This window comes from Rhineura floridana, chromosome 6 (genome assembly GCF_030035675.1).
Source record: "Rhineura floridana isolate rRhiFlo1 chromosome 6, rRhiFlo1.hap2, whole genome shotgun sequence".
Lineage (NCBI taxonomy): Eukaryota > Metazoa > Chordata > Lepidosauria > Squamata > Rhineuridae > Rhineura > Rhineura floridana.
The window spans coordinates 87,242,440-87,265,507 of NC_084485.1; positions in this window are offsets into that span (position 1 = coordinate 87,242,440).

Here is a 23,068-nt window from a genome sequence, read left to right on the forward strand (position 1 = left end):
TTAAAGAGATTCATATACAGAATTTGGCTGTTCTGACCCAAACAAGCTTTGCTCACATCAGACTGCCTTTTGCATCCAGCACCAACTTTTGTTCAACCAAATTGTGCATGCCAGTTTGGTTTTTAAAAAAATTGTATACAAAATTATATGCAAAATATTATATATATTCACTCCCCTCTAGGATGCATACCTTAACATGCTGAGGGGGTTTGAGAGTGTTGAAGAAGCTAAGAGCAATGCCGTCAGGAGTCTAGACCAAGAGGCTAGACTCCTAGCAGGGGCACTCAAGGCGGAATGGTCAAAGCTGAAACAGCAGACTAAGATGCATCCAAACTCAGAGGAAGGCAATGATAAACCACCTCTAAATACCACGAAAACCCTATGAACAGAGTATCCAAAATGGAACATGAGATAGTGCTGGAAGATGAGACCCTCAGGTCAGAAGGCACTCACCGAGCTACCGGGGAAGAACAAAGAACAAGTACGAGTAGCGCTGTGACTAATGATGCAGCTGGGTCAAAGCCGAAAGAAAGCCCCGAGGCTGATGCACACAGATGCGAAAGGAGAGTCTGGAGTTGTACAATGCAGACAATAGGAACATGGAATGTGAGAAGCATGAACCAGGGAAAGCTAGAAATTGTCAAGCAAGAAATGGAACGCATCAACATTACAATACTTGGTGTGAGCGAACTAAAATGGATGGGAATGGGACATTTCCAATCAGGCAACTACAAAATGCTATATGCAGGAAATGAGAAATTAAGAAGAAATGGGGTTGCTTTAACAGTGAGAATTGATGTAGCAAGAGCAATTAGGAGCTACAACGCAAGGTCTGAGCGAGTGATATCAATGAGATTAAACGGGAAACCTATAAACATAACCATCATCCAAGTCTATGCTCTGATGGCAAACGCAGAAGAAGAGGAATTGGAGAGATTTTATGCAGAAGTACAGGAAGAAATTGATCACACACTAAAACAAGATGTGCTGATAATCATGGGGGATTGGAATGCAAAAGTAGGAAACAGAGAAGAATTAGGAATTGTGGGGAAATGGGACCCAGGAGACAGAAATGAAGCAGGAGAAAGACTTATTGAATTCTGTGAAGCCAATAATTTGTTTCTTGTGAACACATTTTTTGAACAACCGAAAAGACGACTGTACAAATGGACATCACCATATGGTCAATATAGGAATCAAATTGATTATGTAATTGTTAACAGAAGATGGAGAAGATCCATACTTTCTGCAAAAACATGACCAGGAGCAGACTGCGGTACAGATCATGAACTGATAGTATCGAAAATCAGAGTAAAGCTAAAGAACAACAACAAAACAATCATAATGCCAAAATACAATTTAAATAACATACCAGAAGCATATAAAGATCAAATAAGGAACAGGTTTGAGGCTTTAAACTTAGTTGACAGAGAACCTAGAAGAACTATGGAATTAAGTCAGAGACATTATCAGGGAAGAATGCAAAAAGACAATACCTTTAGTTAAAAAGAGAGAAAGACCTCAATGGATGACTGAAGAAACTCTTCAAAGAGAGAAGGAAAGCAAAAACAAAAGGCGATAGAAACACAGTCAGAACCCTAAATGCAACAAGACAGCGACTAGTATGTAGGGACAAAGAGAACTCTTACAATAGTTAGTGTATAGAAATAGAAGAGGACAACAAAAAGGGTAGAACAACAGCCCTATTCCAAAAGATTAGAGAAATGAAAGGGAAATGTAAACCAAGATTAGAGATGTTGAATAATCAACAGGGGAACACACTGACTGACCGAGATGAAATAAAAGGAAGATGGAAGCAATACACTGAAGAACTCTATAAAAGAGATGCCAGGATGACAGGTTCATTCATGGAGGAACTGTACGATGAAGAACCAGAAATTTTAGAATGTGAGGTGAAAGCTGCTCTTAAAATACTTGGAAGAAGCAAATCACCAGGAATAGATGGCATACCAATAGAATTGCTACAAGCTACTGAGACTGAATCTGTCCAAATTTTGACAAAAATCTGTCAAGTAATACGGAAAACTAAACAATGGCCCACAGACTGGAAGCGTTCCATTTACATTCCAATTCCAAAGAAAGGGAATCCCAGGGAATGCAGTAATTATCCAACTATTGCCTTGATATCCCATGCAAGTAAAGTAATGCTCAAGATTCTACAACAAAGGCTCTTACCATATATGGAGCGAGAAATGCCAGATGTCCAAGCTGGATTTAGAAAGCGAAGAGGTACCAGAGATCATATCGCAAACATACATTGGATAATGGAACGGACCAAGGAATTTCAGAAGAAAATCACCCTGTGCTTTATAGCTTTATGTGCTTTACAGCAAAGCCTTTGACTGTGTAGATCATGAAAATGGAATACCTTAAAAGAAATGGGGGTGCCACAGCATCTGATTGTCCTGATGCGCAACCTATACTCTGGACAAGAGGCTACTGTAAGGACAGAATATGGAGAAACCTATTGGTTCCCCATCGGAAAGGGTGTGAGACAGGGGTGTATTTTATCACCCTATTTATTTAATCTATACACAGAACATATCATACGGAAAGCAGGATTGGACCAAGATGAAGGAGGTGTGAAAACTGGAGGGAGAAATATCAATAATTTAAGATATGCTGATGATACCATACTACTAGCAGAAACTAGTCATGATTTGAAACGAATGCTGATGAAAGTTAAAGAGGAAAGCACAAAAGCAGGACTACAGCTGAACGTCAGAAAGACTAAAGTAATGACAACAGAAGATTTATGTAACTTTACAGTTGACAATGAGGACATTGAGCTTGTCAAGGATTATCAATACCTTGGCACAGACATTAACCAAAGTGGAGACAATAGTCAAGAAATCAGAAGACGGCTAGGACTGGAAAGGGAAGCTGTGAGAGAACTAGAAAAGGTCCTCAAATGTAAAGATGTATCACTGAACTCTAAAGTCAGGATCATTCAGAGCATGGTATTTCTGATCTCTATGTATGGATGTGAAAGTTGGACAGTGAGAAAAGCAGATAAGAGAAAAATCAACATTTGTAATGTGGTGTTGGAGAAGAGCTTTGTGGATACCATGGACTGAGAAAAAGACAAATAATTGTGTGTTAAAACAAATTAAACCAGAACTATCACTAGAAGCTAAAATGATGAAACTAAGGTTATCATACTTTGGACACATAATGAGAAGACATAATTCATTAGAAAAGATAATAATGCTGGGAAAAACAGAAGGGATAGAAAAAGAGGAAGGCCAAACAAGAGATGGATTGATTCCATAAAGGAAGCCACAGACCTGGACTTACAAGATCTGAACAGGGTGGTTCATGACAGAAGCTCTTGGAGGTCACTGATTCATAGGGTCGCCATAAGTTGTAGTCGACTTGGAGGCACATAACAACAACAATATATATTCACTAACAGGCAAAAAAACCTTGCAGTTTAAGAACGTACCTATAGCCAACAGATATTTCTATAAAACTTTAAAAAGCAGGGAAATTGGGCAGCTACTGTTGCCTGGCCGCGATAATGGATTGGATGGGAGCTAACAGACTGAAGCTTAATCCAGACAAGACCGAGACGCTGTTCGTGAGTGCCTTCTCTGCCCAGATGGTGGATGTTCACCCTGTTCTGGATGGGGTTACACTCCCCTTGAAAGAACAGGTTCATAGCTTGGGAGTTCTTTTCGACCCTTCCCTGTCTCTTGAGGCTCAGGTAGCCTCAGTGGCACGGAATGCTTTCTACCATCTTCGATTGGTAGCCCAGCTACGTCCCTATCTGGACAGTGATGACCTCGCCTCAATCGTTCATGCTCTGGTAACTTCTAGATTGGACTACTGCAATGCGCTCTACGTTGGGCTGCCCTTGAAGACAGTTCGGAAACTACAGTTAGTCCAGAATGCAGCGGCCAGATTGTTGACGCGGACCAGAAGGTCCGCTCATATAACACCTGTTCTGGCCCGTCTGCACTGGCTTCCTATTTGTTTCCGGGCTAAATTCAAAGTGCTGGTTTTGACCTATAAAGCCTTACACGGCATGGGACCACAATACCTGGTGGAGCGCCTCTCCCAATATGAAACTACCCGTACACTGTGCTCAACATCTAAGGCCCTCCTCTGAGTACCATCCCATCGAGAACCTCGGAGGGTGGTGACTAGAAATAGGGCCTTTTCAGTTGTGGCCCCTGAACTGTGGAATGGTCTTTCCAATGAGGTGCGCCTGGCGCCGACGCTGCTATCTTTTCGGCGCCAGGTGAAAACCTTTTTATATTCCCAGGCATTTTAATGTGTACTATTAATATTTATTGATGTATTTCGCTGCTGCTTTGATTTTTGTTTACGTCTATTTGATTTGATTCCATTGTATTATTGTATTTATATATTTTCTGATTGTTTTATTGTTATGTACACCGCCCAGAGAGCCCTCGGGCTTAGGGCGGTATATAAATTAAATTAATTAATTAAATAAATAAATGCACCAGGGGAGGAGGAGGCCTGACCTCATCTCTGAGATATTGTACTGTCGTACAAATTTGTAAAAATGCAAACACAATTTGGGTTGGTCTTTCATAGTCAGATCCTTGGCGCAGGTTCCGTCCCATCCCCCCACCCTCTCGAATAAACCCGTACTTATCCTTTTGTACGCAGACGGCGCAGTTATCATTTCGCTATCTAGTACTGGCCTGCGATGACTGCTGACAGTTCTCACTGACCATTGCTCCAAGGAACTGTTAGTCATCAAACAGGACAAGACGAAGGTATTAGTGTTCACCAGGAAAAAGGGGAAGCACCGTTGGCACCTAAACGGTCTCCCAACTGAACAAGTATCTTCGTATTGGTACTTGGGAGTGACCTTCCATTCTTCTGCAACATGGCATCTTCATGCTAGGAACGCCATCATCAACTCTCAGAGGAAATCTAAGGCTCTCCTTTCGTTCTTTTATACAAAGGGAGGGCAATATGTTCCCTCTGCTATACAAGTCTTTGTGGTGAAAGTCATCTCCCAAATGTTATATGGTTCCCAGGCAACGGTCTACTCCAAATACTCTTTCTTTGAACCTGTTCAAACTAAATTTTTGAGATCCATTCTGGGTATTCCACCATGTGTTCCTAACAACATTTTGCGCCTTGAAGCAGGGCTGCCCACAATAGAGGCCCGCATATAGATGCTCAAGGCTAAGTTTTGGCTAAAATTGCTGTTTTCCCCTGTGGGACTGGCCCCCCTTGTACTCTCAGATGTATACCAATCAAGGTGGAAAAAAACACTAAATAGGAAATTCTTAAGTCTAGGTTTCTCCCTCTCCGCCATTTTTCTGTTAGGCCTCTCCAATGCGAGGCAGGCTATCCATCAGAGAATCCTAGACGTTGAACTCCAAAACCACCTTTCCCTGGTAGTGATCAACCCTGGCCCAACTCTTACCATCGGGGCTTTTGCCCCTGCGCACTATCTAACTTCCCTTTCCACCTCTAGGCTCAGAAAGATATTCATGCTGGCGAAGCTTAATAGACTACCGTCAGCTCTCCTAGATGGCAGATACCAAAAGATTCCTTTTGCTGAGCGCCTATGCCCTTGTGCGGGTGCAGTGGAAACTGTTGGCCATGTACTTTTAGCTTGCGCTTTTTATCACGATTTTCATCTTTTAACTATTACCCCAATTATCCAAAAAATTCTGGGTAGGGACGCTGCATTTTATGTCAGATATCTTTTATCAGACCAAACCCCTCAAATTACAAGCAGGGTCGCGAGATTCTGTGCCGCAGCAATTACACATCGCAGAACATTGCTAGTCCAACCGTCCATACAGTCCTGAGCACTGGTCTTTTAGGCAGCCCCGGCCTTTGCACAGAAAGTGCTTCTTGTTTTAACCTGTGTTGTACTAATATTGTTTTTTGATGTTTTATATTGGTCTCCGACCATAAGAATAAATTCATTTACAGTCCAATCCACTTCCTGTGTAGCTGGGAAGAATTTGGTAACATTTGGGAAGGCTTTGATCAGTAGTAGGATTACAGGCAGAGCTTGGAAAAGTTACTTTTTTGAACTACAACTCCCATCAGCCCAATCCAGTGGCCATGCTGGCTGGGGCTGATGGGAGTTGTAGTTCCAAAGAGTAACTTTTCCAAGCTCTGATTACAGGTACTCTGTGAACATGGCTGATTTTTAATTAATTTCAATAAATTATGAGACCACTGACAGAAAAAAGTCCAACAAGGGTCTGAATTTGTTTTCTCGTTTTATACTTTGAACTCTCGATTCTCTCTGACTGTTTTGTGTATCACCATGAAAACTTAGAGGGTTGTTAAGCAATCATTTCTGAGTTCAGGACTATAAGTTTTATTAGGTTTTGTTTTGAAATGAGCTTATGGGAAGCATCAGAATGGCATGGGGGTATTTTCAATTTAACATTGTGTAATGCAAAAAATCCATGCTGGCTATAGTATACAGCCACTCTCATGGCTGTATTATATAATAAAAGAGTCAATACTCATGCTGTTCTATATTTTTCCAGGATATTTTATAAGTATATAAATATATACATAGTTTTTACAGAGATATGCATTGTTGTATGTAATAGTCTACGTGAGTATGTATCTCATCTAAGAGTTCCTGAAATTGAACCATCGCCTTCTCTATCACTTTTCCCCAAACTGGGATAGCTTTAATCAACCATGAGGGACAAGGGTTGAAAAGGCAGGTGGTTGGTTGCATTGCTGTGAACACCTTGTTAACATCTTCAAGCTGCAACAATTGGAACTGATCCCATAGAACAGTGCAAGATGGTACATTGGATGTCTCAAAAGAATCTGCCTTGATGATAGCATTCAGACCACTTTGGAGCCGGTCAACATTACCATTAAAGTGCCCAGCAAAGTCACAGCTGGATTCCGAGTGGACCAAAGTCCCATCAGATGTTAGCAATCTTTACACTACTTGGTAAAGTTCTGATGGATGGCAACTAGCAGATGTAGACTTTTGCTGCCTCCACTGCCACATAATAGGCATGATTATATGTACTCTAAGGAGTATTCAGTTAACCACACAGCAGGTTTTATGCCATTAATGCTCTAGCTTTCATGTGGCTTGTTTCATAGCCCCCCACTCCCTGGAATAACTGGGCATGTTGTGGGCTCCACAATGTTGGGGAGGCTGTTCTGGAGCAATCGTGTCAATGGCCCGTTGAATCTTCTCATTTCACAACAAAACCAGAGCCTCTGTAGGATCGTCAGTTCTAATAACAGGAAAATCCACCAGAGCATTCAGAAATCCATCAGATTCCTTCAATCTCTTCTTTTGCAGTCCTTAAACAACTGACTAGAGATCTCATTAGCACAGATTAATCTGTGTGAAAGAAATGCTCCATGATGTGTTCAAAGGGAAGGTTAAGGGGAGGGCAGGAAAGGTGAGATTTATTTAAATATATATTTAGGATCACAGGATAGTGTGTTTGGGAAGGCATGCATAACACATTTTACTCTTTAAAGGTTTAACAATATAGTTAAACATGAATACATATTATATGCATATTTATATTGCTGTCACAGCAGCCCTAAATATACATGCTGCTGCTATTTAAAGCTCGATGGGAATCCATGTGAGCAGGAATTTCCCCATTCATTTCACAGACAAGGAATTATTTTTGGGATGCAATCCTAATGCACATGTGGACAGCATTCTAGCTAGAGCAACCACCCACCCTCTGGATTTTTTTTTTAAAACTGCCTTTTTAATTTGTGACATGACAGACAATGACAGCTTCCATTTAAAGAATGACAGCTTGTTTTAAAAACAGGAGCAATTTAAGAATAGGACAAGTGCACAACAAAAGCCTCATTGGGAAGAGCCCCAAAAGTCTGCTCATTCAAGACTTTCCCTGACTAAGGGTAGATTTTCCATGATCACAGTCACTCTAGAATTACTTAAGTGGTCTTGAACAAAACAGCCTGCATAGTAATATGGTCCTTGAAAAGTTACATATTAGAACTTTTGTATTATTATGGGTTAGAGTTAGACTCCACCCCTTGTAATTTCCTTTTGTTCTGCTTTCAGTTTCAGCTGTGTTCTCTACCCAGCCAGCAATAAATGAGCACATTTATTTGCTTGCAGGAAGAAAACATTTGTTTATTCTGCAGTTATCATGCTGAGTAGAACAGGATTGGGTGCTTATTGCTAAAGGATGAAATAAAGAGATAAAGTAATCTGAAACAATATCTACCTATGCTACCCTCCACTCTTCTGAAGCATTCACTATACTCACAATAATAGTGGCTATTTTTTCTTTTTTTTTCTTGAGTACTTGATGGCAAAGGATGAAAACAGCACTAGAGGAATAAAAATACTGCTGTGCACACTATGGTTACCTAGATGGCTAGCCACCTAGGCTGTAACTCAGGCCTAATTTCTGATTTTCCCAATGTGTGCTGCTCAGCATGGAGCATTTTCAGGGTTTCTGAGTAGAAAAAAAATCAACAAATAAAAAAACACCAGTTGCTTTCTACAATTAGGGCTCATGTACATGGAAACATTTCTTCCATGGAAGCAAATACACTGCTTTTACCTTCACTATTCATTTGCACCATCTGCAGTTCCTGCTTAGTAGTAGCTGCCAATGCCTTTTTCCCATTCACACAAGTAGGCATTCCTCTGGGAAGGATTAGTCTCACTGTTTCCTTGTGGCCGTGCTCTCTAATTATACATTTCGACTCACTCTCTGGTTGCTAGGTGACCTTTAAAAAACCCCAGAAGTGCAAATATTGCTTTTTAATTGCTTTTTTAAAAATGTGTTTTTAAAATTTTATATTTGTTTTTAATGTTCTTAATTGCTGTAAACCACCCAGAGAGCTTCAGCTATGGGGCGGTATACAAATTAATTAAATAAATAAATATCTGTTTTCCCTGCCTATGGCTGGTAGGATGCAGCTGAAATACATATCTTTGAGCAGTGTTACACTTTTGCGGACAAGTTAGGGGGAAAATAAGATAAAGGCACTGTTTGCAGCAACATAAAAAAAGCCAGCAGAATGGAGGAGAGCAGCTGGAAGTTGCTTGTCAGTCCATAGGAAGCAAAATGAAAGAAGGGAGGAGATAGTGGGTGTGGAGATTGACACACGTACCTAAAAGCATCAGAGCAAAGCATCTGCAACCACTAGAAAAATGGACTGGAGACTTCCGGGAAGGGTGACTTAGCCTGTGCCTGCTTTTGAGACGGGCTCCTGCCTCAAAAGAAGCTTATTCAGATATATCAGTCAGTTTTTTCTTTTTTTTTTGACTGATTAAACTTCTCCCGGGTAGGGAGAAACGAAGAGATTAACCTCAAAGCCTATTTTTGTTGGGACGACCAGATCTCATTAATTTATGGGACGAGGTCCAGCCGACGAAGGTGGGACGGATTTTCAACAGCAAGCTCTATCTGTTAAAGCGAACGTTCATCTTATCTTCTAAGAGAGAACGCACTAACAGGCAAGCACCCTTCTTTCTATATTTTTCTTTTACTTGACTTAAATTGTTGCTGTTTAAAAGAGATTTGCCAGATTGATCGGTTTTTGACATCTCACTGGGGAGCCGTAACTTCTCTCTGCTACGCACTAATTAATAGCTTATCTCTGTTTTTGTTGCAAAAAGCTGTCCTGGATTTGCATTCTAAAGATACACACAGAAGAGGGATTTCTATTCCAGATTTTTATTTTGAAAAATATTATACTGTTTTGAGACTACTCTCTTTTTGGTCTATTTTATTTTGACGAATCTGTTTCTTGACGATTGCCATTAATTGCTTCGATCCTGGGAACTGCATTTTGTTTACTTAACCATTGGAGAGATAAGGCTGTCTGCTCTGTTTATACTGTGATGTCACCAAGTTTGGAGTATTAACCCAATTGTTGCTGAAATAAGAAGTGGTTTTCCTATATTTTTCTTTTAAAATGGCAATTAAGAAAGTGGCTGAGAATCTGGAAATAACTATGTTTCAGAGAATAATGAATGAGATTGAGATAACGAAAATTGAATTGAGTAAAATGAAGCAGGAGATTAAAGATATAAGGGTCCCTGTGAGAGAGGTGACCCTGGAAGGGGTCCCTGTGAGAGAGGAGACCCCGGAGATTGGAATAGGGGTCCCTGTGAGAGAGGAGACCCTGGAGACTGGAATAGGGGTCCCTGTGAGAGAGGAGATCCCGGAGATTGGAACAAACGTGGAACAGGAACAAGATTTGGAGTCTATGGACTTTAGAAATAAAATCTATTGTTTGGAACTCAATGTTATCTCTGAAGAAATTAATGAAGATTCTAGAGATAAAGTTATCAATGGCATGGATTATCTTCTGGACTGGAATGATGTGATGGAGCCCAATATAGAGAAAATCTATGGAATTAACTGCAGCCATGTGACAATGGAAAAACTTTTAAGAGATGACCCAGTGTATTTTGAAAAAAAGAACAGAGATATGATTTTACAGCAGTATTTCAGCAACTTATTCAGAATGGATGGCAAGAAAATATTTGGGATAGAGGTAATTCCCATCAGACTCTTATTATATGACTATGGCTTTGACAGCAAGATTATTATGGAATACTGATAATGGAAGATTGGATATTGAAATTACTGGACTTAACAAGACTACTGAAGATGGAAGATGGAAAATGGAACTAATAGAGATAATAGAACAATGGCTACTGAAATTACTGAACCTAACAGATTCTGATGTGATGGATTAATTGAAATGTTTATTTTGACTATGGTTATGACAATAAGATTATCATAATTAGTAATGAGATGGATTAATCGATATGCTTATCTGGAAAAAAAAAATTGATAGATATATTTCTTAAAGAATTGAAACCTCTCTTTGACTTTTTGTGGAAAGAATAAAGTAATGTTTATGAGATTTGATGATTAAGTAAGATAACTACTGGAGGAAAGTGATTTTATAATATGACTTAAGAGACAGGATTGCTATATATTATAGACTTATAACTGATTTGATCTTTGACAAATGGGAAGTCAATATTTTACTCTTTATTTTTTATTTTTGTTTTTTTTTTTTTCTTCTTTTCTTTTTTTCTTTTTGTTTAACTATTTTTGATTTTGTTTTTTGTCTTTGAATGTTTTATGATTTTGTCTTGTATGTTTTATGAAAATCTGAATAAAAATTATTGAAAAAAAAAAAAAAAGAAAAATGGACTGGAGACTCCCCTTTTTGTATTATCAGCAGATTGGGTTAGTACGGATTTACAGGGTGAAAACTGTGTGATAGCTTCTGTTTGCTGGTAATGTCATGTGAACCACACAGATTTAAAGGAGGTGTGAGTAGCACCAAATACACAGTAAATCACCATGTTGATGAGTCCTTAGTTTCCAATCACTTAGTTAGTCCTTTATTTAGCAACCTTTAAGAAGGAGATAACCCACCCTATTTTTTTGTCTCTGAAAAGGTGTATTGTGAACCCACCAATCAGAAAGCTTTCTTGCACGTTTATCAAGAGTTGTTTTAAGTTTACAAAAGTTTATGCAGTAAACATTTTACAAAGTTAAGGACTCTGTCTCACTGATGTTGATCAGAAAGTAAAGCATGTTGTTAGCACCACTCTCCCTAAATACTTCACTGTGGTTGCATTGTAATGTGCACTTACTCTGTTTCTAATCCTGTTTTTTTGTATTGGTGTTGTCACGCTACGAGATTCAGTTTTAATTTTTGAGAAAAGAAGCTCCAAACTAGTTTTTAACATCATAGTTATAGCATACACTGTTTTGTTTGTTTCACTCCTTTTGGTATCCCCTTTTCATTCTATCCTTAAACATTCTTTATTTTTATGAAACAAAAAAATTATACCAATCATTTAATTTCTGGTGTTCATACTACATTTTCTGTTCCACTATGTAAGTTAACATACTTCCTGCATGGAAGAGGGGTCACTGCCTTTCCCTTTCCCCTGGCCTGGCCCTCACATACTCTCTACCAGTGTGTGTGGGGTGCAGAACTGGCTGGCACTATGCACCTCCCCCCCCAAAAATGCCTCACCTAGAAATGTGTCTGCCCCACCTAACAAAGAAGGCTGGCTACAGGGCTGCATGTGGAGCATCCCCCAACATAAAATGATTGTGGAAATGTGACTACACTGAGCTTTGTGTTTACATCAGATCTGTCATAATTGCTTCCACACTAGAGCTCTTTATTGCAAGGATAACCGACACAGTGCCTCACAGATGTTGTTGGATTACGTCTCCCATCAACCCTGACCACTGGCCATGCTGGCTGGAGTTAGAGTCCAACAACATCTGGAGGGCACCAGCACCACATTGCCTAACCCTGCTTTAGTGCTTCCTCAATCAGCTGGAAGCAGAAAAACAAAAGAATGCCAGCATTTTTTAAACCTTAGATTTACTTGAAATGTGTAGAACCTGTAAGCACGAAACCATTAATTAAAAACACAATAGCCTTGAAAATTGTCTATAGTACTTAACCTGTGTACATGGGACTGGCTTGTGTGGCAACTGTATTTTGGATTAAATAACATTTGTCACAAATCTGGTCTTGTGGGGCAGGGAAGCAACACAGGACAGCAACCCAGAAAACACTGGAATACAACAGGCTGGCATGGAAATAATCTGAATTCTCTCTAGAAAGTGAGTGAACAAAGGAGGGCAATTCCAGACCAAGCTGCTAATGTGGAAGCAAACCAGGTTTCATACTGGAGCTACTAGGTTGGGACTATGGAAAATAAATTCTTTGAAGTTCACTGCTCATGATAATATTTTAATAGTACAAGAGTCCAGGATTGCACATGAGGATTCATCACCTAACAGTTTTACCTGAATTCTAGCACACATGAATCTAAGGTTACATAAAGTGCTGGCATCCTTTTTAATAGGATCTAAAAGGCATTTTCCCTCTGCATCTTGCTTCCATTCTTTTGTCCCTTCCCCACTGTCTTACAATTATATGAAGGCCATCCCAGTCAGCCGACACCCCGCATTTATGCATATTGTTAACTTCATCTGTTTCTCATACCTCTCACATTTGTACATAAGCACTTTGGGGGGGGGCACTTGAGGCTCCTTTGAATTACTTGGCAAACTATCAAATACTTTCTCTGCTCTTATTCCTTTATACGTGAATCACAGTGTGTGAGTGTACAATCCCCATTTATTCATTTCTTTGATTTTTTAAAAAATCTGTTTTTGAGACTTTAGCATCATTGTGCCGTAAAAGAGATTCACAGTGAAATGAAGCTCTGCTGATGTACATCGCTTTCCCATGGATCTTCATATGCGCACAAACTGTTTCTGTCTTCACCAGGGGAGGCTTCCGGTTCTGCAACCAGAAGCCAGAAATTCTGCAAGCAGAATAAGGGGGGGTATGAGCTCCCACAAGTATTACAGTTCATTCTGCCACTTCAGAACTGTACTACATCATTTTCACTTCATATGTATCTCTGCTGCAAGCCTATATCTTTGCAAACTAAGTAATATTTGGTCTCCCCTGTTACAGAAGCCGAGAGAGGGATTTGAGAACAGCCTGGACTCCTTCGTACACATTGGGGAGGGGGCATGTTCAGTTACTGGTCACAGGATACTGTCCTCTGCAATTTCCCTATTCTAGTTAAGACTGCTTCATTTTTAATTCAGAAAAATAATGACAATGCTTTAAGCTCTTCATGACATGAAGGCTCCAGGAAAGTGGTCATGTGGGTAAAAGCAAAGCAAATTGAAAAGAAAATATCAGCAATACAAAACATAGTTTTCTCAAATTAAAACTCCGCAGAAATATCTCCACCCTTTGCAAATATAACAGCTCAAACACATTGCTCAGCTTCTGCCTAAGCCTGAACTTTGGGGATTCTGTAATGTGTAGGGAATTCCATCATTGGGAAAGAGAAGAAGCCACAAGATTTTTTCGCTTTATTGTTCAAATCTGCCTGGTATTATTGGGGGAAAATGTATTTGGTAGACTGGATGCAGCATTGGAGAGGTAGCTCCAGTGCTGGCACAAGAGTCTGCACTCCCTGAGGCACGAGCCATCACTACAGCTGCTGCTACTATCACCACTTTTCTTCCTTCTCCCACCCACCCCTTCCTCCTTCACTTATTCCTCTGCCTTTGCTGCCGCTGCCATCACCACCATGCCATACCTCCTTTTTCCGGCTTAGTTTCTCTTAATGCTACTGTTGTGGTGACAACATCAGCGGCTAGCTGTCCTCTCCCCTTCCTCACTCTGAGAAAGGGCCAAAGGGATCCTTCCTCAGAGCAAGGAATTCTGAGTAAAGTGCTCAAAAGATTGCCACACTGCTTTTCCATGATGCCTAGAAGTTTTGTTTAAACTTAGTTCAAAAAAATGAAAATACATTTATTTTTCACCTAAGTTGAAGCAAACCTTCTAGCTGCCTCAGCAACGAAGTAACAACACAGGCAGTCGCACAGCTACCTCACCCAGAATATCTCACGAGGAGAGCCCTGCAAAAGCCTTATGTGGTGCAATAGTAGGATGCTGCCACTCATGTAGGCCTTCTGCAGGACTTGGTTGGCAAAGGCGAGTGAGGGGAAGATGGGGCAATTCACCACCCCCATGCTTGTCACCTGAGATAATTGTCTTAATTTGCATTATGACTGGGCTAGCCCCAAGTGGCTTTAAGACTGGGGTGGAGAACCTGTGCCTACAACTCCCATCATCCCTGACCCACTGGCTTAGCTGACTAGGGCTGATAGGACTTGGAGTCCAACAATATATAAAGGTCCATAGTTCCTCATCCCTCCTTTATGTTGCATTAGCTCTAAACCATTTAGGATTAGGGTTGCCAGATTTATGGCCTGAGACTGATCCTGTATCTTTAGGAGAAGAGAAAGTCAGCCACGTGCAGGTGTTCTTGCAACCCTGTAATGGGAAAAACCACAAGGTGGAATTCTCCCTCCCCCCTGCACACCTTTTAAAGATACTGAAGACCTCTTGGAGGCCAGGCAATAACACCTGCACTTGGCTGACTTTCTCTTTTAAAGATACAGGATCAGTCTCAGGCCATGAACCTGGCAACCCTATTTAAGATAATGTGCACTATGAGTTATGCAGATTTACCACATTTTTGTTAAAGAGGAAGATTTTGGTAAATCAAAATTCTTGTAAATTTTGGTTAAAATAAATTTTGAAATGTGTATGTATGCAGCCAAAATATTTTCCCATTTGCATTCTCTGAAACTGAGCACCAATTAGGGATGGGGAGAAATTCTATTTAGTTTGCCTTTAAAGGGAATTTATCAAATTTGAAGTTTCTGAAACAATATGAGAACCAAAATACAGCTATCCTTCAAAATTCACACTTATCTGAATTGTGTGATCCGGTTCTCCAACCAAGCAGTGTTTACAAAAGTGCATATATTAGAGGAAAGTGTGCACAAAATGAATATACTAGTAAAAATAACATACAAAAATGCATTATATTAGGATAAATTCACACTAAAAATGCTAAAGATTTTCATGAGGTTTAAATCACAAATTGCTGCAGAAATGTGGAGAACTGAATTTAAGATTAGAAAAATGAGAAACTGAGAGAATCAGAATTGACTTCCTTCCATCCCTAGCACCAGTCCATGCATTCCAATCGTGATATTGGGTGGAAGAAAAATCATGAATTGGATCCAGACTAAGCCCCCCTTCATGCATTAATCACATGAAGTGGGTTCATGTGTTGAAAGGTGCTGGTCCCACCCACCCCCTCCAGGTTACATGGCATTCCCCTTCCCAATCTCCGTGGCATCTGTGGAGCGTAGATGCCTGAGCCAAGGAAGCCTACATGTGCAACCCTCAGGCTGCATGTTTAGAGGTGTATGGAAATAGACTTCCCTGGCTATTGAAGCTCACAGTATGAATGTCAGAGATGGGGCCAGGGACCTATGTTTGTGTGTGTGTGTATGTGTAGCGTTTCAGTGTGAGGATTCTCTTGACACCATTAATACATGAAGGATACCTTTACAGCACAACCCCTGTCCTCCCCAAGAATCCTGGGAACTGTATTTACCCCTCACAGGACTACAATTCCCTGCACCCTTAACAAATTACAGTTCCCAGGATTCTTTGAAGGAAAACATGTTTTGAATGTGCTTTAAAGGCATAGTGTGTACTGTGTATGCAGCCAAACTGATCTGTGAACAGGATTGAATGACAAATGTTCTGTAATATTCTGCTAAAGAGATGCCTATTTTATGATAGATTAAAAACCCAACAAGGCTGCTGAGCCAGACTTATTCTGAGAGAGGGAATAATGAATCTAACAACCCTAGGCTTAACAAGTTAGCTGGAAGTTTTACTTTGAAAGGAAACTATCTGAGTCTGCAGCCCATACCAATGATCTGAGAACAGACAGATGCCCATTAGGGATTTGACTGATATTTGGGAGTGTGTTTTGTTTTATTTGTTTTTATTTTATTTTCATGCTTTTACATCTGGCTCTTTTGCTATATTAATGATTTAAGGAATGATTATTGTAAGGTTGAATTTCCTTTTAAAAACGTCAGAGTTCCATCCTGGAATTTGTTCCAGATGCTGGTAACTAAAACTGAAGCAACAGGCTTCAAAAAGATAGTCCTTTCTGAATCAGGATGACAGCAAAAATGTGGGCTGACCAATGGGCTTCCTAGCTGCTTGGTTCTTTATAGGCTATCTGATTCCCCTGCAGTTTGTTTAAAATTTTTACCATGCAGATGTTCCTTTGGGTGACCAATTTTTATAGTTTTGAAAAGATTATATCAGTTTTCCATGGTATTGTGTTACTGTATTTCTTGGATTTTTTAAATAGCGCTTGAAAGGCTAAATTTCTTAATCAGACATTACTAGTGGAATGTAGAAAGAGAGGTTAAAAAGCCAACCTGGCACTGAGAATTAAACACAGGTTCATAATAATGTGAAAAGAAAACAAAACACATCAACTGAAGGATGTTGTTACTGAATGAAAGTGGCTAGGAACATACATTTTTTATTATTATCAAAGGTGTTAAAATATATACATAGCATATGTTTGGCACCAGCTGATTATTATACAGTTCTGCAGTATTCAGCTGTCTTGGGTAAAAACAACAACACCTATCACTTTGATACTTGAAAAGTATAAGGAAAATGTTAGTTTTGGGCCTAGAAGTAAAAAGCAAAGGCTATCTTGTATGCTGACAAGGTTTGAGTATAGGGCTTGCACTGTTTCCAAAAACAATTCTTCGCAATTGTCAGGTTTCACCCCTACCAACAAGCTTGTGTAGTAACTTTTTGTCCTCTTTTATCTTATGCTAAGCAGAATTGACAAGGACACAAAACACTTATAGTGGCCTGATGCCACAAAAGCCACATGTAGATTTCAAACACTGCTCTGTGGTTGCTTATACAAGCTTTAAAAAAAATATTATTTTTTAAATTGAATTCTACAGCAGAGTATACATGACAACATTTTGATCTATTTCTGGATTTGCATCCAGGGTCTAGGTCAAGAACTTTATTTACTCTTTGGCTCATACAAGCTGTGGTTAAGAGATCTCTGAGTTCTCTCAAAGGCTTCATCTGCATTACAAATATAAACATTAAACTGGCTTAAGAGTTACAGCGTCTTCCCACCACGTCTTACAGCCAAAATCTTTTAAGTATTATCGGTCTCTGAGAGGACTGTGGACAGGGTGATCAGATCATGTATCTCCAAAAAAGAGTTAATGTATCACCAAAAAGGAGGAAGAAAATGGACAAAGTTTTGCACAACATTTGCATACACTAATTTATATGTCTAGAAGCAAATTTAGAAATATAATAGAATTAATATATTTCAAATAGAAAGACAATATATCTCACCATAGTGGTGAAGACTGTGACCAGGTGATCTGGTCACCTGAGTCTGCTGTCCATGGACTAACTGTTGATGAATAACTTTCCTTTTATTTCTTATGGTTGTTTTACTTTAAAGCAGACTTGGACAAGATAGTGCTTCAAACAGAGGGCTGTCCTCTGACAGCCCTTCAAATAGATGAAAGCCCCTTTAAAGTAAAGCACAAGGATATCCTAACTGTGGATCTCAAAAAAAGTTTCAGAGCACCTTCAGAAAACCATAATCTATTTCTTGGAGGAAACTATAATATTAAACTTGTTTTAAATAACACAAATTACAGCCAATAATAATCCATTAAAAGAAAAGAACTCAATTATGAAAGAGTAAAACATGATGTCATTGGTAGGAACTTTTTCTTAATGCTGGGTGTTCAAAAGTTATCTTCATACTATTCTTACAATCTTTAAGGTCCATGAGAGATCCACTGAACTTTAGGAACCTTTCAGGCTGAAAAGTTCACTTTTCCTTCAGATATGCTATTGCACAAGACCAGAATAATTGATCACACACTTCTGACATGGCTCAGAAATTTGTTATAATGCTGCTTCTAGTCTTGTTATTTCCTGAGATAGCCTGCTGTGTAACTTGTACTTAAAAAAGAAGACAGGAGGCACATGTTATGTTTAAGTACACATATTTATTTATTTATTTTATTTATTCAAAATATTTCTATCCCACCCTTCTACCCTATAATAGGGCACTCAAGGTGGCTTACAAAAATAAAATCAAACATGTACATAATAAAATTGTAAACAGTAAAATCACAAAAACATTAAAATAAATTAAAATACATAAAATACAATTAAAATACATAAAACACTATACACGCACACGCACATATATATATAGGGATTGGTACTAAAGGGACTACAAAGGTAAAATTTAATGTAGAAGACATAAAATCTGTGTCAGGCTCTACCTGACCAGAACAAGATCATTTTCAGAAGTCTCCAGAAAACCAACAGGGAGGGAGCAGAGCAAACTTCTTGGGATAGGGTGTTCCAAAGCTTGGGAGCCACAGCTGAAAAAGCTCTCTCCCGCATGCCTGTCAATCTAACATCTTTCACTCCAGGCACGCAGAGGAGACCAGAGGCAGATGATCTTAAATCCCAGGCAGGTACATATGGGCGTAAGCACCCCTCAGGTACATTGGTCCAAGGCTGTTTAAGGCTTTAAAGGTCAGCACTTTGAATTGGGCCTGGAAGCAAACTGGGAGCCATTGGAGTCGATAAAGCACAGGGGTAATATACTCCCTGCGCCGTCCTCCAGTTAACATTCTGGCTGCTGCATTTTGAACCAACTGCAATTTCTGAACCATTTTCAAAGGCAGCCCCACATAGAGTGTGTTACAGTAATCAAGCCTCGATGTCACCAATGCATGTGTCACTGTGGCCAAGTCAACTGCCTCCAGGACAGGCGCAGCTGGTAGACCAGTTTGAGTTGGCCAAAAGCACTCCTGGCTACCGCAGCCACCTGATATTCAAGCAGCAGGGCATACATACATACATCGTTCATTTCAGTCATAGACCAGATACATAAAGTTACAAAACCAATAAAATATATCGGCTTCCATGACTACATAATTTAAAATGATATATAATGTTTACATGTATTTAACCTGTGTTGTCCTACAGGAGATAGTAGCAGCAACATATTTGGCAACCTTGAACGTGACCCGAGGGGAGTAATCCCCAAGTAAATAATCAATATAAAAATACTCAGATCTACCAGGAAGAAGATTTAAAATAGGAAAAATTAATTGTCTTAAATCATGGTAAAAAGGATATCTCAATAAAACATGTACATTAGTTTCAATTTCGCCCGTTTCACAAGGACAATTTATCTCAATATACAGAACTTTGTTAAACTTGCCCTCCAATAAGGCAGAAGGAAGAACATTCATTCTTACTAGAGTAAAGGCTCTTCGATGTTTAGGTAGTGTTAGATCCGTTAAATAGGGCATAGGAGAGAAACATCTAGGATTATATTTGTGCTTCCTTACAAGCATCAGATGGTGTTGAAAATCAATATCCTTGATGCGTTGACAGATGGCCTTTCGAGCTAAGCAGCAGGGCAGGATCCAGGGGGACTCACAAACTGCGGACCTGCTCCTTCAAGGGGAGTGCAACCCCATCCAGAACAGGTTGCAACCCCGTCCCTGGTGGTTTTTCCCTTGACCAGCAGTACTTCCGTCTTGTCTGGATTAAGTTTCAGTTTGTTAGCCCACATCCAGCCCTTCACAGCCTCCAGGCACCGGTTTAGGATGAGCACTCCCTCCCTGCAATCAGGTGGTAGGGAGAGATAGAGCATATGTGCCTTCCTTGAAAGAAATTACAAGAATCTTGCAGGCATCATCACGTTTTGAGCACACACTATTACTATTATTATTACGTGGTATGGAGACTAGGGATGGGGGAGAATTCCATCCAGTTTGGATTTAAAATGGGAATTTAAAGATTTCAGCATGCCTGCTGTGTGTGTAGAACAAGCATTCTTCTGGCAAACCCAGTTGCTTTTCTGTGACACTGGATTTGCTGTCCCCCCCACGCTGCCAGGCACCCTTCCCTTCCCCTTCCTGGGCCTACTCCTACCTCACTGTTAGGGGTCTGGGATCTAACCTGGCCTGGGATCTAACCACTGTTCATTTTCAGCTAGGGGGGCATATCCTCTCCTGCCTCATCCTCCCCATCCTGCTTTTAATGTTGAAGGGAAGTATAGCATATAAACGGTTAATTAAAGAGATTAAAAGGGAAGTCTAGAGAGGCTTTTCCATGTTAATGCAAGCCTCTCTTGGCTTCACTGTTCATCTCTATACTATTAACCTGTTAAATGACTTTTCCATCTACTTCCTTCACTCAAACCAGATCCATCCTGAAGCTATGGGGGGGGGAAGGGCAGTTCAAAAATACATTCAAATTCGACAGAATGCTTGTGGGTTGGGGCCAGCAAGTGAACCCCAACCTTAATGGAGACCCTGTTGCACATGCACATGATGAAACATACATGTTCTTCCCATCAAACACTAACACTACTGCCTAGTCTTCTCCACCCAGCTTTCTGAAGACAAATACCTTCTAAAAAAGATGAGCTTTATACATATTCTACAGAAGAAATATTCCAGTGACCCTCCCTGTGCCTGGAATGAACTAGTTCAGTTGAATGAAGTTCACTGAACTAGTTAAAAAATCTATCATTGCCAGGTGACCTAAAGATTAATTAAGCTCATTTTGGGATAGAACTTCTAATGATTTCTAGTTCATTTTCCTATTTTTCCACCCACTCAGCAAGAGGCCTGGACTCTGAGCTTTCTTTCTTTTTTTAAAAAAGTAGGTCAATTGAATATCTATAAAGTTAAAAAGCAAAGCGTGGAACAACATTCTAAGGCTTATTAGGCAAATACGGAGGAACACTTAGTCACTTAATCACTGTTGCAGATCAATCACAAGGAAGGAATGTGAGGCCTTTCCCATTATTTTCCTGATGAAGAATGTTCTTTCAACACTCTTTCAACAGCTTGCAGCAAGAAGTACAAGTAAAGGACAAAGCCTTGTGCCTTTAACAGCTATGTGGTTGGCACCAAATTAAAAGGGAAAGCCTTTTCTGGTATGGAAATACAATTATGGGAAAAGCTTCACCTGTTGGCATTCTGTTTGTCAAATATTTTATTACTTGTGTGTGGTACCTGATTTACTTTTGGACTCTATACTTCAGTACAGCAGGCTGTAACATTTTGAATGCTGAAACTTTTTTTTTGCCAAGGTTGAACATTTTATGAACCAAAAGGTTAATTTGGATGAACTTGAACTGAACTAGTTCATTCTGTATAAGCATGAGCTGGAACCAGTTCCTTTTTGGACAGGATGAACCTCAACTTGAGCTTGAACTGGTTACTTTTTAAAATGAAGTTTTGAAGCACTGGAACTACCTTTGGTTTGGGGCCTTGCTTCTTGCCAAGGATCTGTTGACTTCACATAATGATGGCACATAAAAGCAGGGGCACATGAGTCTATTTTAACTGAGAAAGGGACATATAAGGGGCAGAATTAATTCCTTAATGCTCTGAAATTCATGTGCCTGTTTCCGACTTCCGGGAAGGATTGCTTCGCTTGTGCCTGCCTTTGAGACGAGCTCTCGTCTCAGAGGAAGCTTTTTCAGTTTTAAAACTAGTCAAAATGTGTTGTTGTTGTTGTTTTTTGACTGGTAAAAACTTTCTCCCAGGCAAGGGAGAAACGAAGAGATCATCCACAAGCTTCGTTGTGTTTGTTGGGGGACTTGAATTCATTAGGATCGCCTATGAACGAAGGACCAGCCAGCAATGTCGGACGGAGCCAGGGAATTTCAAGCAAGCTCAAACTGATTAAGCGAGACGTTTTTCTTTTTTTCAAAGAAAAACAGATTTTAATAGGCAAGCATTCTTCTGTCTATCCTTATCATTTGGCTTAAATTGTTGCAGTAAAAGAGATTTGTTAAAAGAATCAGCAGTAAAGAATCCTTGGGGGAGTTATAACTTTTCTCTTTTATACACGGAATTAAGGCGGAAGGAAATCAAAATAGCTTATCTTTGTTTTTATTGCAAAAAGCTGGCCTGGAATTGAGCATTATAAAGATACAAACGGATGAGGGGCATCTAATCTGAGGAGAAAATTTTTGATTTATATGAACTTTTGAGTATTATATGTCTGGGACTATTTTTTCTGGTCTACTTCATTTTGACGAATCTGCTTGTTCTTTATGCCACTAATTATTTGGATGCTGTGAACTAAATTTGTTTTGCATTCTTGGACACATAAGAGATAAGGCAGTTTGTGCTGTCTACATTATGATGTCATCAGGTTTGGAATATTAACTCCTTTGTTGCTGGAAAAAGAAATAAATTGCTCTTTGCTTGGGAATAGTGCTATATTGGAAATTGAAGGGTTTTTTCTTCTTCTTGGTTTTAAGAATGACAATTAAGAAAGTGGCTGAGACCCTGGATGTAAATATGTTTCAGAAAATAATGGATGAGATTGAGATAATGAAACAAGAACTGAGACATGGCAAACAAGAGATGAAAATTGAATTTGGCAAAATGAAGCAGGAGTTGAAAGAAATAGGGGATTTTATGAGAGAGGAGGTTGATGAGATCAAAGATATAACTAGACAAGCAATAGAAGAAGAAAGAAAAATTAAAGGGAAGATGCAAGTCCTGGAGATTGGAACAGATATATCAAATGT